Source organism: Zootoca vivipara, chromosome 4 (genome assembly GCF_963506605.1).
Source record: "Zootoca vivipara chromosome 4, rZooViv1.1, whole genome shotgun sequence".
Classification (NCBI taxonomy): Eukaryota; Metazoa; Chordata; class Lepidosauria; order Squamata; family Lacertidae; genus Zootoca; species Zootoca vivipara.
The window spans coordinates 5,439,264-5,454,102 of NC_083279.1; the positions used below are offsets into that span (position 1 = coordinate 5,439,264).

Genomic DNA, 14,839 nt, shown 5'->3' on the forward strand with positions numbered 1-14,839 from the left:
ATAAATTTATTGAATCAACATATTTGCATACAAAGGAGAATAGAAAACTAAATGCTAGGGCATCCGAGAGCACAGTGAAAATGAGGAGAACCGATTGTTGCAAGCATTTGGCTGGAACAGAAAGTGATCGTTGAAGCCCTGTAAATTTGCATTCTGCTGTCTGAATCAGCTGTGGTACAAAATCACAGCGGTAGTTTTTAGTTGCTTCCTTCAAATCTGCCAGATGAAGGGGCTGGCTTGTGATCTTTCCCCAAGTCAGGGGAACCCCCCTGCTGCTAAGACAATAGCTCCAGTGCCAGCACACCATCCTGAAAGCAGTGACAGCATCGCTCAGCAGTGTCTCTGCTGGTAAGGGGGGGCGGTCAGCAAGCATGATCACTGTTGAGGAAGGAAGGAAGCAAAATAGAAGTCAAGCTTCATTTGCTTCTCACAATTAAGAAAAGAAAATACTCTTGCAGAAGAGGAAAAAGCTAGAGATAGCATGTTATATTGAGAGGGAGGGAGGGGAGGACTGGTTGATAAAGACTTTTTTTAAAACTGTGTTGGAAAGGATTGCCACACAATATTTTGTCATTTTGAACATGCACTAAAAGTTATCAAATCTATTCTAAGCATAAATAATAGCAGAATACCTCAATACTTTGAAAAGACAACCAGGTTCTTTTTGCATCCAGGAGGGGAGAAAATGAGACAATAATGACTTTGTTGGATCAGATCAAAGTCCGTTGAGTCCTACATTCTGTTTTCAACAGGTTGGAAGGAGGGCAGAAGCAGAGCCAAAACCCTTGCATGTTATTTGTTTACAGCATCTGCTAATCTCAGGTATGCTACCTATGAATGTGAAGGTTTCACTCAACCTGTAAAGACTAATAGCCTTTGAAAGAGCTCTCATCTTTTTTCTTTTTCTTTTGAAAGCCACCAAACCTACAGGCCACCACCACATATTTTGTACAGTGGTACCTCGGGTTACAGACGCTTCAGGTTACAGACTCCGCTAACCCAGAAATAGTACCTTGGGTTAAGAACTTTGTTTCAGGATAAGACCAGAAATTGCGCGCCAGCGGGAGGCCCCATTAGCTAAAGTGGTACCTCAGGTTAAGAACAGTTTCCGGTTAAGAACGGACTTCCAGAACGAATTAAGTTCTTAACCCGAGGTACCACTGTATAGAAATTCATAAATTAATAATGCACTTCACATGTTCTCTGTCCTGAACTTCTGACAATTAATTTCATTGGTTGATTCAGTGGGGAGAGATGCCCCTTGCTATGTTCTTCAGGTTGTAATTTTATGGACATCGATTGTGCCCTCTCTTTAGTCAACTTTTTGTCTAAGTGTAAATAAATAGATAAGCTCAGTACATTTCACAGTCTCCTCCTAGGGAACCCTTGTTCACCTTATTTGCCATTTTCTGTACTTATTCCATCTCTCTAATAGCCTTTCTGAGCACAGAATTCAGATTTCCCTGGCCCAAGCCCAACAGCCTAGAGACATCAATCTTTCCGTAATTGTTTTTAAAGTTACATTTACAGTACAGTCATACCTCGGTTTAAGTATGCTTTGGTTTTGAGTATTTTCAGTTTAAGTACTCCGCGGACTCGTCTGGAATGGATTAATCCACTTTCTATTACTTTCAATGGGAAAGTTCGCTTCAGGTTAAATACGCAAGATGGATGCCTCGCGCAACGAAAAACTCGCAAGACGAAAGGGGTTCGCTATTTTTTTTTGGTGACTCACAAGATGAATTTTTCTATGGCCGTGCTTCGCAAGACATTTTTTTTTTGCTTTTTTGTTGTTGTTCTGGTTTGTTTTAAATCGCACAACTGTTAATACCCAGGATGCATTGTGCCTGGAGGTTTAAAAAGCCTCCCCAATGCAGTCTGGGCTCACTTCTCCATGTGCAGTTCCAGGGTTGACTTTGAGGAGCAACTGTGGTCTGTGCTGTGGGCGAACCCTGTCTTTGGTCAACTGTTCTGAGCAGTTCACCAACTCCTAGCAAGCCTTTCTGGAAGCTTTTTGGAAGGTTTTCAGAACTTTTTTGCCACCCTTTGGTGAGCTGTTCTGAGCATCTCCCCCACATTTGCTTCTGTGGAACTCATTAAGGAGCTTTACCATGTGCATTTGTTCTCCTGTGTTTTGGGGAGGGGGGCGGTTATGCCACTTGTTTGTACGGACTTCCAGAACCAATTACACTCATACTTCGGATTAAGTACGCTTCAGGTGGAGTCCTCCACGGACCCGTCTGGAACAGATTTATCCACTTTCCATTACTTTCAATGGGAAAGTTCGCTTCAGGTTACCGTAAGTACGCTTCAGTTTAAGTACTCCACGGACTCGTCCAGGGCCGTCTTAAACGCCCCTGCCGCTGTGGTGCGCCGGATCTCTCCGGCGCCCTCCCGCCCCGTTTCCCAGCGTGGCGGGCAGGTGGGCGCAGCGGCGGGCGGGCAGGCACAGCGCGATCTCTCTGGCGCCCTCCCGCCCCGTTTCCCAGCGCGGTGGGTGGGTGGGCGCAGCTGCGCGGCGGACCGGCGGATCGGCCGGCCAGCGGGCGGGCGCAGCTCGCGGCGCCTTTCTGGCGGGCCAGCGCCATAGTGCCCTGCGCCACCGGGGGTCTACCTAGAGCCGGGCCTGGACCCATCTGGAACAGATTAATCCACTTTTCATTACTTTCAATGGGAAAGTTCGTTTCAGGTTAAGTACGCTTCAGGTTAAGTACACTTCAGGTTAAGTGCAGACTTCCAGAACCAATTGTGTACTTAAACAGAGGTACCACTGTATTTTATTTTATTGGTTTACCTCTTAATTGCAAATAGAACCTCTAAGCAGTTAACAACAACAACAACCTATTCATTTTTAGCAAATGAAAATAGTCTATAGTCTTCTAGCAAGTGGTAGTATTATTTCAACAATCCAAATGTGGGGATCCAAGAGATTTTAATGCAGTTGTAAGCTAGTCGTGTGGTGTGAATTCACTAAAAGGAAGCAATTTATAAGGAATCACAGCTAATGGAGAAATAAAAGAGAAAAGCTTTAAGTCCCAATTTAGATGTAGCTATGGGGATTTTCGGAGCCAGTTGGTGTAAATAGATACAGTTCCAGAGCTTGTAGCCTGTGTTCGTATGCTAAAAGTGTGGTGGAGAGCCAGTGTGGTGTAGTGGTTAAGAGTGGTAGACTCGTAATCTGGGGAGCCGGGTTCGCGTCTCTGCTCCTCCACATGCAGCTGCTGGGTGACCTTGGGCTAGTCACACTTCTGTGAAGTCTCTCTGCCCCACCCACCTCACAGGGTGTCTGTTGTGGGGGAGGAAGGGAAAGGAGAATGTTAGCCGCTTTGAGACTCCTCCGGGTAGTGATAAAGCGGGATATCAAATCCAAACTCTTCTTCTTCTTCTTAAAATGCACGGAAGCAGGAGCAAGCAGTGCGAGGGAAGGACCCAGGTCAAAGGCTTTCTTGTGAGATGAACAGAGGCCAAGACACAGAATGCAAAAGTAGCAACTGTGGTATAGTCTCTTAATAATTGCTATGTGGCCTCACACACAATCAAACTGAAAACAAGCCAAAAAGATTGGCATTAACCATTAATTTTAATAATGGGGGAGGGGCGCCTACAGGAGTAAGATGAATGTGTTTTCTTGTTGCCATTTGTAACATTCCTGTTACGACGAGGTCGCGTTCAACATATTAATGTGTTTGCCTCTGTTCTAATTTACGATTCCCTTCCCACTTTAATGAGATCTGCTCCTCAGCCCATAAAATAATTGTTATGGTAAACTGACTTTCTAGAATTAGCTACACACCAGTTGGTCCAGAAACCTATTCCTCCAGACTATTCATGCACAAAATACCTTTGTGGAGAGAGAGCCCTTTCCAAGTGTGTAATGACTGGAGTAACTCCAGAAGTCTGCCTGCGGAGCCTCTCTGCGTGACTGCCAGGAGAGTGTGATGCCATACAGTCGAAATGACTGAGATGCAGAAACACTCACACAGCTCTTGACCTGACAAGGAGACTAACTTCAAATCCTGGTGCCATTTCAAATACAGATAATAAGCCTCATCCATGAGGAGTCAGCCTCTGCCTCCGCCCCCACCCCACCCCCGTCCCTTCTTCAGCTGTTGTTTTTATTTTCAAGAGCCTTTTGTGAGGAATCTAAAGGGACAAGATAGGTTTCCTTAACTTCTGCATGAACACTATTGCTCTCTCTCCCCCCCCCCCAACCCTGCAAGCTGATTTCAGATAACAACAGCCACACTGTGGTTTGCATCTGGCAGCTCCCATTTGGGTTAGCAGGAATATTGGCTTATGACATCGAAACCTATTCCTTCCTCGAAAAAGACACAAACAATATGGATTCCTTCTTCTTAGAGCACGTAAGAATATCACACGGGCTGGAAAACGACTCTGCTGCTACGTGACTTCTATTGTAGTGTTTATCTGAAAACAGCTGAATAAAATCAAAGAGGAATGGCCATCTGATGGTCCTTGGGCATTTACAGGGGAAAATGTGTTGGTATAAGTGAATAATGAATGCATTTTACTGTTTGCAATGGTTTTATGCACATCCTTGGATGAAATCCTTGTGAAAAGGTAATTTTCTCTTGCCTTCATTTCTCTGGCCACCACCATCCTTCCCACAATGCCTTTGGGGAAGATGCTGTCAGAACACTGCTCTGGTACCATGCTATGGAAGGAAGGGAGGGAGGGAGGGAGGGAGGGAGGGAGGGAGGGAGGAAGGAAGGAAGGAAGGAAGGAAGGAAGGAAGGAAGGAAGGAAGGAAGGAAATCTCATTGTAAGCCTCGCCCACCCTCTGAAATCATGCCAGGGTAATATTGCATTCCCTGAAACAATGATCCCAATTTGCTACTTACAAATTAGGTGGCAAATTGTGGGTGTTCTACCCTACACAACTGATTTTACATCATACTCAATGATAGGGTATATACACATTTGAGTCTCACTAAATGACAAGATGTATTATTTTACGTCTCTTCTAAATCCATACAGTTGAGATACATTTTTCTTTCTCTTTCACCTTTCCAGTCCTTCTTGACTGATTTAAATTAAACATACTAACTATCCTAAGAGAGAATGTGCATATCACATGCTTTTCTAAATAGATTGCACAATATATCGGAGGGAAAGCTCCTACCCTGTGCATAATAATAGCAGTTAAATTGAATTGTAATCACCAGAAAATGAGCTGAGGTGTTCTGTTTGCTCGAGTGACACAAATATTCTGTGATAATTTGATAGAAAAGAATCAATCATTTTAAGTGCAGGGAGATTTCATTTACTGTCATGTTTTCTACAGTTACTCACCATTGGAACAGGTAAAGCACAAGGAGGGTGGGATATGAAGTAAAGGAACATAATATACATCATAGCATCTAAAATGGCAGAAAAAAAACAATAAAAGCCAATTAGGGTGAAATACATAATTATTTATTTAAATTGTTTTCATACATATGAAAAGACTTTCAAATACATAAAATAAAACAACAACAACAACAACACAATTCATTTAAAAATATCACTCCATTTTAAATGCTGTTAAAAATGCAAAGTTTAAAATAATTTAATTGCCTGGGTGTTCTTAGAGGTTTAGAACCAATCTTACCTGTGCTGTAATTGATAAGACGTACCGTATATATAGAAATCAAAGAGAACCTTGCATGTAATTTAAAGGACACCTAGCCTCATAACTTATCAGATAAGTTGTGTAGATAAGGAGATATGCACTTTGCATAAGCATACCTGATGGTTCACAAGCCATCACAACAGAAAGCTTAATAGACTAGAGGGTGAAGGTCTCTGCTATATGGTAAGCAAAGATGTATAATAATACTTAGCATTTTAGAATATTCCAACCACTTAATATAAATCATGGGTGGGGAAAATAGCCCTGCAGAGGTTCCTGACCATTAGCCCTGCTACCTAGGGCTAATGGGAATTGCATTTAGACTTTAGAGGGTCATAGGTTTCCTACCCGAACACAGGTTTCCACAAGAATCCTTACATAGGTCCAGTGATGTAGGCTGTTATTATGCCCATATTGCAGGTGCATGGTTGAGGCTGAAATCAGAAATGGAGGAGAAATTCAGTTCAAATTCAAATATTAACTTGTCCAAACTGAACTTCCTAAAATAAAAAACCAAGCAAAATGCCACCATGGTTCAAAAATTGCATTTCTTTGCAATGCAGTTCTCCAGCCCAAGTAACGTGTTCAAGAATGCATAGATCTGCATGCATTTTGAAGTGTGCATATGAATGCTTATTGCCCTTTTATCCCAGAGCCTTGTTTTGTCAAGTTTGCTCCTTAGCAAACACCTTAGCCTCTGCACAGGAAACCGCAACATAGAGAACTGGGACTGGGACCGCAACATAGAGAAATTTTGGAACGAGGGATAAAGTGATGGTAGTCACACTTGCCTACAAAGGTCCGTATAGTTAAAGCTATGGTTTTCCCAGTAGTGATGTATGGAAGTGAGAGCTGGACCATAAAGAAGGCTGATCGCCGAAGAATATATGCTTTTGAATTATGGTGCTGGAGGAGACTCTTGAGAGCCCCATGGACTGCAAGAAGATCAAACCTATCCATTCTGAAGGAAATCAGCCCTGAGTGCTCACTGGAGCTGAGGCTCCAATACTTTGGCCACCTCATGAGAAGAGAAGACTCCGTGGAAAATACCCTGATTTTGGGAAAGATTGAGCGCACAAGGAGAAGGGGACGACAAAGGACAAGATGGTTGGACAGTGTTCTCGAAGCTGCTAGCATGAGTTTGACCAAACTGCAGGAGGCAGTGGAAGACAGGAGTGCCTGGCGTGCTCTGGTCCATGGGGTCACGAAGAGTCGGACACCACTAAACGACAAAACAACAAGTCACACTTGGGAAGAAGGACTTATGCACAAGAGAGTGCTCAGACACTGCTGGTTTCATGGCTACCAACCATAATGTGAATGTTCCCACAAAGGATGTGGGCATCACCTTGAATTTAACCACATCATCTGACATAAGTGCCCACTGAGATCCTTGGGACCTGCTTTGTTTATGGGCAGTTACAGGATGGCAAGACTAATGTTTAAATTGCCAATCAATCATGGCCCTTTCTGAGGAAAATCAGCAATTATTCCAATGATAAGCCATGAGCCCAACCCCCCAATAGCTGTATTATTTCAGTGCTACCCAAGTGTGTTGTAGATAGAGACTCCTGGACAAGCCACATCTGCATGGCTCACTTCTGTGGCCGATGTACCGGCATAGGAACAACCACCTTGTTGAAATGGAGCCTGTGAAGTATGTAGTCTTGGCCAGAATATTCTCAGTATATCTAGGTTCAGGGGGGAAGCCTTCCAAATCGGTGAATATGAACAAACTTAATAAAATACTCTGAAAACTGAGTTGTAAAAATTAAACTCAAACGTGTTATGCCCCCTGCTCTTTAAAGTGCCTTCCAGCACTCAAAACAAAAGCGATTCAACCGAACATCTGAAATGTTGCTTCCTTGAAGTGTTCAAAAGTATTTTAAACCTATCCAGTGTCAATCTCCTCTTTGCAAGACTCAATGTCAAAATGTTACATAGGGAATAAAGCCCACCATGAAATAAATCAAACAACCAACCCATTGGGGTGGGTAGTGGGTGGGAAGAACCATATCAAAAGCAACCTCAGGCAGGCTAGCTGCACAAACAACTTCCTTGAAAAAGAATTGTAAATCAAAACAATTATAAAAATAGCCTTGATGTGCAAAATCAAGTTCATTAAAAGCAGATGAGGGAGACCGAAACCCATCTCTGTGTGTTTCTGATGCATATACACACACACAAGCCAGAATCGCTCCACTATTTTTTTGACCATCCTCCATTAATTAGTGGGGGGGGGGGAGAGAGAGTTGCATTTGAAAATTATCTAAGGGGCAAGAAAATTTCGATGACATTATTCTGGGTGGTTTTTTTGCTTTTGTTGTGCTTTACTTTTGAGGCAGCTGAGAGATTTTGTGAATGTCCTTTACTTCTTTCTGCACCATTACAGGGTGTCTGCATTTCTTTAAATGATGTCCCTGGCTAAACTTTCCTGTATGGATAAGTAGTTGGGGGTGTTTCTGTACTGTGCCCTTGATTGACAGGTGTTCATTTTTAAAAGTGAACTTTTTCAGTTAAAGGCCAATGGAGATGTCATGAGGCAGTCCCCCCCCCCGCCCCCCAGTACACCAGTAACCTCTTTGCTTGGTCTGACCCGTATTTGAAGAGGTGCTAGATCATGTCCTAAATTCAGAGGAAGCTGGCCATGTATTAAATTGTATTGAAACCAAAGGGTGATGGTATTATCAGTAAAATATATAAATAAAAATAACACCGTGCAATCAACTCTCAGGCTACATTCAGACTTGGGGTTTATTGCATTGGTTTTACTAGCACTTTCGTCCTGATTTCTAACATTCATTGTACACCGCAGCACCTCTTGTGCCTTTCGGATCATGTTTTGCTAAATTTCATCCACAACAGGATGCATGGTGTGACACAACAAGGAATGTATTGCCACTCCCCCACCCTTTCCACACATGCACACTTCTGTTTCCCCATGATTCACCATGCAGCATGCCACCCACAATTTTGTTACATTACCAGTGGACGATTTAGCTATGTCCTTTTTTTTTGCCTTTGGAACCATCCAACATTTGGAAATATGACCATCTTCCCTCAGTAACTGCCTCTACCATGATGAAATAATTGCACTTTCAAACAAAAGCAACGCCTTAGCCAGGTATCCCCAAACTGCGGCCCTCCAGGTGTTTTGGCCCACAACTCCCATGATCCCTAGCTAACAGGACCAGTGATCGGGGAAGATGGGAATTGTAGTCCAAAACATCTGGAGGGCCGAAGTTTGGGGATGCCTGGTCTTAGCAGTTGCAGAAACTGAAAAGTTACAGGTGGGTAGCCGTGTTGGTCTGAGTCGAAGCAAAATAAAAAAATTCCTTCAGTAGCACCTTAAAGACCAACTAAGTTTATATTTTGGTATGAGCTTTCGTGTGCATGCACACTGTGTATCTGAAGAAGTGTGCATGCACACGAAAGCTCATACCAAAATATAAACTTAGTTGGTCTTTAAGGTGCTACTGAAGAAACTGAAAACATATGGTGTCTCTCTTCCCCCCCCCCGTCTTTCGGAGAATTAACATAAATAAATAAGCACACAGCCAGGCTCACTTCATTTTGATGTTTTTCTGGTTTGTTGGTCCAGCTCCAGAATATCGAAGCAGGCTTAAGAGCTTTCATTTTGAAAAGGCATTCTTGGAGGCTTCATGATGTTCCCCATGTACCTCTCGAAATGATTGTCCTACTTGAGTGTCAGTGTCAGACTGAATTGTTAATTGCACAGTTGTTCTGAAGCAAAGAGATGTTTTCCTGGATGCTCTCCCTCCCACCTTGGTCTGGAACAGCAAGCTTAGAACTCTCCATAAACAGACACATGACATATTAAAAATGCAGACAAATTCATTTACTTTGGGATTGTTTTTTTTTTAAGGAAACCTATACCAATTAAATCAGTGTTCATGCATGATATGATTTGTCAGCTTGCCAATTTCAGCCTCAGTAATGGTCAGATAATATTTTATGAATGGGTAGTTAAGCAACAAATAACCTCAAGAATCTGGTAAGTAAGATGTTTAAATGACTAGGCTCTGAAGACTGGCTGACTTAAGCGTTCTGCAGTGCAGGGCTGCACAAAAGGATAGTCAGATGCTAAACAGGCCACCCCACCTCAAATAGCTGTGGAGTAGGGGGAATTTCGGCAGGTGTATCTTGCATCTTCTACACAGTTATTAAACATGCAGGAACTTTGTCCTCCTTTGGGCCTATGGCTGCCCTAATAAGAACATAAGAAGAGTCTGCTGAATCAATGGCCAACCCAGATGCCCAAGGGAAACCTCCTTGCAGGACCCGAGTGCAACAGCACTTTCCCCGCTGCTAAGATCGTCTTTAAGTATTTTTGTTGTTGTTGGGCTTGATGTTTAGCAATGTGCTCCTCAAATTCTGCATCACCTGCTGTCGGGCTGCATTCCTTTTGCCAAAGTTTGTGTTCCTCCTCATTCTCATTTGCAGAAGTCTTCTATATCACTATTATTAGAGAGAGAGGGAGGTTTAGTTTTCCACACCAATGGTGAGTTGTACCCAAAATGAGAAAAGTTCCATGGCTAAAGTCCTCATGTTCCTCCAGGCAGTAAATGTTGATGTTATGAGCAGGCACATGGGAATATATATTCAAAACAGCTCTGCTTTTCGCACCAATTTCCATGATGGCTTTTTAGAAAAATGGTTCCCACTTGTGGTATGTGTGGCCATAAAAAGAGGTTTTGTGAAAGGTCTGTTAGGATTCAACCTTATATTGTGGAACTTAGGTTGTTGCCAGGCAGAGTTGCTTCCCTTAGAAACAGACTGCAGGCACTTCAGGTGAACTCAGACAGGAAGAGCTATAGGCATGGCCAAACTTGGCCCTCTAGATGTTTTGGGACTACAGAGACTTGATAGATTGATAGGAAGCCTTCAATTTCCAAAGACTGGACTTAAAACATTCCCCCTGAGGCAGGGTAAAGGGGAGAAGGGTTGAACTTAGTAAAACCCCTGTGATTTTTTATTTTATTTTGGACTGGGGAAAGTCCCCCTGCAAGCTGGAGTCGCGTCCCTGGAGGGATCAGCGAGCCGCCATTATGATGTCACAGTAGGAAGGAATTTGTTTACCTCTTTGAGGTCGGGAACTGTCAGTATTGAAGAGAACGCAAAATATAAGGCTGTGAATAAGAAGTTTAATAAATGCTCTTTTTGTAAATGGACATAAGAGTTTTAAGGTATGAAGAAGAACTGAAAATGCTAGTTTGCAACCAGTTTAGACATAATTTTTGTCTTTGAAGTTTGGAAATACGAACAGCGCCATTTCCTGTTTTGTAATCTGTGCTGTTCCCATGAAATTTGAGACAAGCAAGATGCCAGTAGACGTAATAACATCTGACTTCTCAGATTTTAAAGAGGAATTCCTGAAATTGCTACGGGATCTAAGAAGCGAAGTACATCAGAATACAATACAGATTGGAAAAATAAACCAGAAGTGTGTGGAAATGGAACAAGGACTTAATTTTATCAGAGAGTGTAGGGAAGAAAGATGAACATTCATCAGCCCTGGACAATGCAATTGAATCTAAAGAAGAAGAGGAAGGGGCATGGAACATTGTTCTCCCAGTGAGGGGGGGGGGAAGGGGACAAGACCCATGCTTGACTCAAAGGGTTTTTAAAGAAGAACCAGCATGGAATAACGCCCTCCCAGTGAGAGAGGGAGAGCAGGATCCATACTAGGGTCAGAATCTAAGGGGGGGAGGGAATTGGTGAAAGGACTGAAAAGTGGAAAGCTAGGTGGATGGTATCGTGTAACAGTTAGAAAATTGGGGAGACAGCAGGGGATGAAGAAGGAAGTGTGGTGGATAGGCTGTGGCAGAGTGGGAGTGGAGTAATAATGGATGTTATTTTCTGATTGATTAAGATCAGGCTTCCCCAAACTGCGGCCCTCCAGATGTTTTGGCCTACAACTCCCATGATCTCTAGCTAACAGGACCAGTGGTTGGGGAAGATGAGAATTGTAGTCCAAAACATCTGGAGGGCTGAAGTTTGGGGAAGCCTGATTAAGAGGGTCCGAAACTGGAATGACCTATGGAACTGGCTGAATCGTCTGGGAGACCTCGAGTCCAGGGGAGGGGGGGGGTGCTGAATCAGATCTAAGTATTTAAATGTTATAGAAGAAGTAATATTTGAATTTATGGATAATTTTTGGGAATAAATTTTAGGCAAAGGGGTGAAATAGAAGATAGATAGTTGGGGATATAATTTTTGATTTGGAATAATTGATGAATTATAGTTAGAGGTAGGTAGCCGTGTCGGTCTGAGTCAGAACAAAATTAAAAAATTCCTTCAGTAGCATCCTTAAAGACCAACTAAGTTTTTATTTTGGTATGAGCTTTCGTGTGCATGCACACTTCTTCAGATACGTTAAGGATAGTTGATGTTTATAGATTAGGAAAGTTGAGAGATAATGAAAAAAATGTGTTAAAATGATTTAAGATATGAAAATTGCTTAAATTGGATGTAAAAATAGACCCAATTGAGGAAGTCTACAATGTCAAGTAAAAATGAAAGATTTGTTGTAATTGATATGTTTTTCTTTTTTATGTTTTATGTTTGTTTTTTGTCTTTTTGTTTTTGTTCTTGTGATTTTTTGTATTTTGTATTGTTTTAAAATGAAAAAAATATTATTGGGGAAAATAGATGATTTGGGACTACAATTCCCATCACCCCTGACAACTGGTCCTGTTAGCTAGGGATGATGGGAGTTGTAGTCCCAAAACATCTGGAGGGGCAAGTTTGGCCATGCCTGGAAGAGCCAGGCTTTCTCCATGAGCTTCAGGCCTGCAGTGGCTTCCATAGCTGCCAAGTTTTCCCTTTTCTCGCGAGGAAGCCTATTCAGCATAAGGGAAAATCCCTTAAAATAAGGGATAACTTGGCAGCTATGGTGGCTTCCTCTTCCCACTCGGAAGCTCCCTGTTCAAGTACTTTTAGGGTTGCCTTATGCCCAGTTTATCCTGGACATTTCCGGGATTCCGAGGGCGAAATCACCATCTGGGGGGATTTTTAAAAATCGGCAAAATTTCAGGGTTTTTGCAAACAGAACCAGGAAGTGTGCACGCAAGTATCACTCTTTCCTTTTCCCTATATCTATGGACGCACCTGCTCTCTGAACAAAGACTTGCTTTGCAAGCAGAGCCAGGAAGTGAGCATGCAAGGATTGCTCTACCCCTTTTCCTTTCTCTATGGTGCATGCTGGGATGGGGCAGATCAGCTGATGCCTGGCTCTCGTGTGAGGTCACGGAAAGCCCCTCTCCTTCTGGTTTCCTTTCATTCCTTTGGCCATTGCATGATTTCAAGGTAGAGGAAAGGCAGGATCTCTCCCTGGTGAGTTGCATTTGGGGCAGCAGAAGATTCTGCAGATGTTTTGGAGGCAGCGCTTCTGGATGGGTGGGAAGGTGGTGGGAAATCCTCCCCTGCCTGTTTAGAACGAGTCTCTCCCTCTCTCTTTCCCTCTCCTCTCCTCTCTCCTCTCATTTTCTCCAATTGATTATCCACCCACCCACTACTGTGAAGTTTTGCAACGCCCCGGGGGAGGGGGCTCCTCTTAAGCTTGCACTCCCCAAAGTGCAAAGTGCCCAGCGTATATTATTATGAAAATCTTCTTATACAATAGTTTAAACAAAACTTTAGTTCCCACATTTTCCCATGGTGAAAGTCATGGTAGAATTGGGGTCCTTGCTTGTGGGATTTGGGAGAAAGTTGCTAGGGTTTTTGACCTTAAGGCAGATTCAAATATCCTTAAAGTGACTTGGTTCATCAGGCAAGGATCACTTAAGTCCTGTGACCAGGTGAAGTTACTCTGGGCTTGAAAGAGCCTTACAAATTAAATTTCAATGAGCCACAGATGATCTTCATCCCATGCTGCTCTCTTAACACAATGCAGAGTGTTGTTGAACTGCAGTCAGCTGCATAGAGTCTGGGGCTGACAAAACAGGCATGCCTTTTGCTTTTCTGCCTCTGTGCAAGTTTTGTTCTGGGGATAAAACAATTGTTTCTCTGCTGCTGTCTCCTGTCCCTTTTCATTTGGCTCTTGGGAATATAATGCCACAAGGTGGTCCGTTAATTATGCATGGTCCCTATCAATAATATAGTGATAACCTCAAATACAGATAGGAGAACTGTCCTAGGATCCCAAGATTAAGCATTCAAAATCTCAGGCCTGGGATATTCCCTTTAGAAAGACTGCACATACTGTACTAAGAACTTTGTACTATAAATAGAATCCAATCTATACAACTTGTCCAAAAAGAAGCCAACCTAGACAAAGCAAAATAAACCATGCCCCTTTAAAATTTAAATCCACAGGTCAGAAAAATGTTTCACATTGTACTTGGAAGTTCTTTGAGGATGGTAAAGGTAAAGGAAAAGGGACCCCTGACCATTAGGTCCAGTCGTGACCGACTCTGGAGTTGCGGCGCTCATCTCGCATTATTGGCCGAGGGAGCCGGCGTATAGCTTCCAGGTCATGTGGCCAGCATGACAAAGCCACTTCTGGCAAACCAGAGCAGCACATGGAAACGCCGTTTACCTTCCCGCTGTAGCGGTACCTATTTATCTACTTGCTCTTTTGACGTGCTTTCGAACTGCTAGGTGGGCAGGAGCTGGGACCGAGCAACGGGAGCTCACCCCGTCACAGGGATTCGAACCGCTGACCTTCTAATCAGCAAGCCCTAGGCTCAGTGGTTTAACCACAGCGCCACCTGGGTCCCTTAGTCTTTGAGGATGAGGACTGCACAATTAACTCAAACATTAGGAAATAAAGCTCATATTTAACGATGTAAAATGTCCTATGAAAATTGGGAGGTGGAGGCAAAATCCAGGGATGAGGAGTCTGCTTCCACATGTCGATGGACTTCATCTTCCATGTTGACTTGTGACAAGGCCTTTTCATTGGTGAATTCCCACTTGTGAAATGCTTTCCCTGGTGAGAGATGTCTGTCTCCCTTGTTACTGACTTTCAGGAGAAATCTAAAGATGTTCCTGATACACCTTGGCCATAGCAACCTTGAAATTAGTAGCTCTGTTGGGGTATGCATATTGCTTTCAAATATTTTAGGATGGTTTTCATTATTATTATTATTTTAAAAAAACCAAACACATGTTTTAGATAGGTTTTTGTTTTATTTTAAAGTATATTGAAGCTTGGCACCCTGGGTTCTTTCGGGAGGAAAGGCA

General features: G+C 42.9%; 1 long non-coding RNA gene across 1 annotated transcript in view; it reads left to right on the forward strand.

The window, feature by feature from the left end:
- The window catches only part of LOC132591971 (uncharacterized), a 38,542-nt gene that overhangs the window by 4,162 nt on the left and 19,541 nt on the right, over positions 1–14,839 (forward strand). The window lies entirely within an intron of this gene.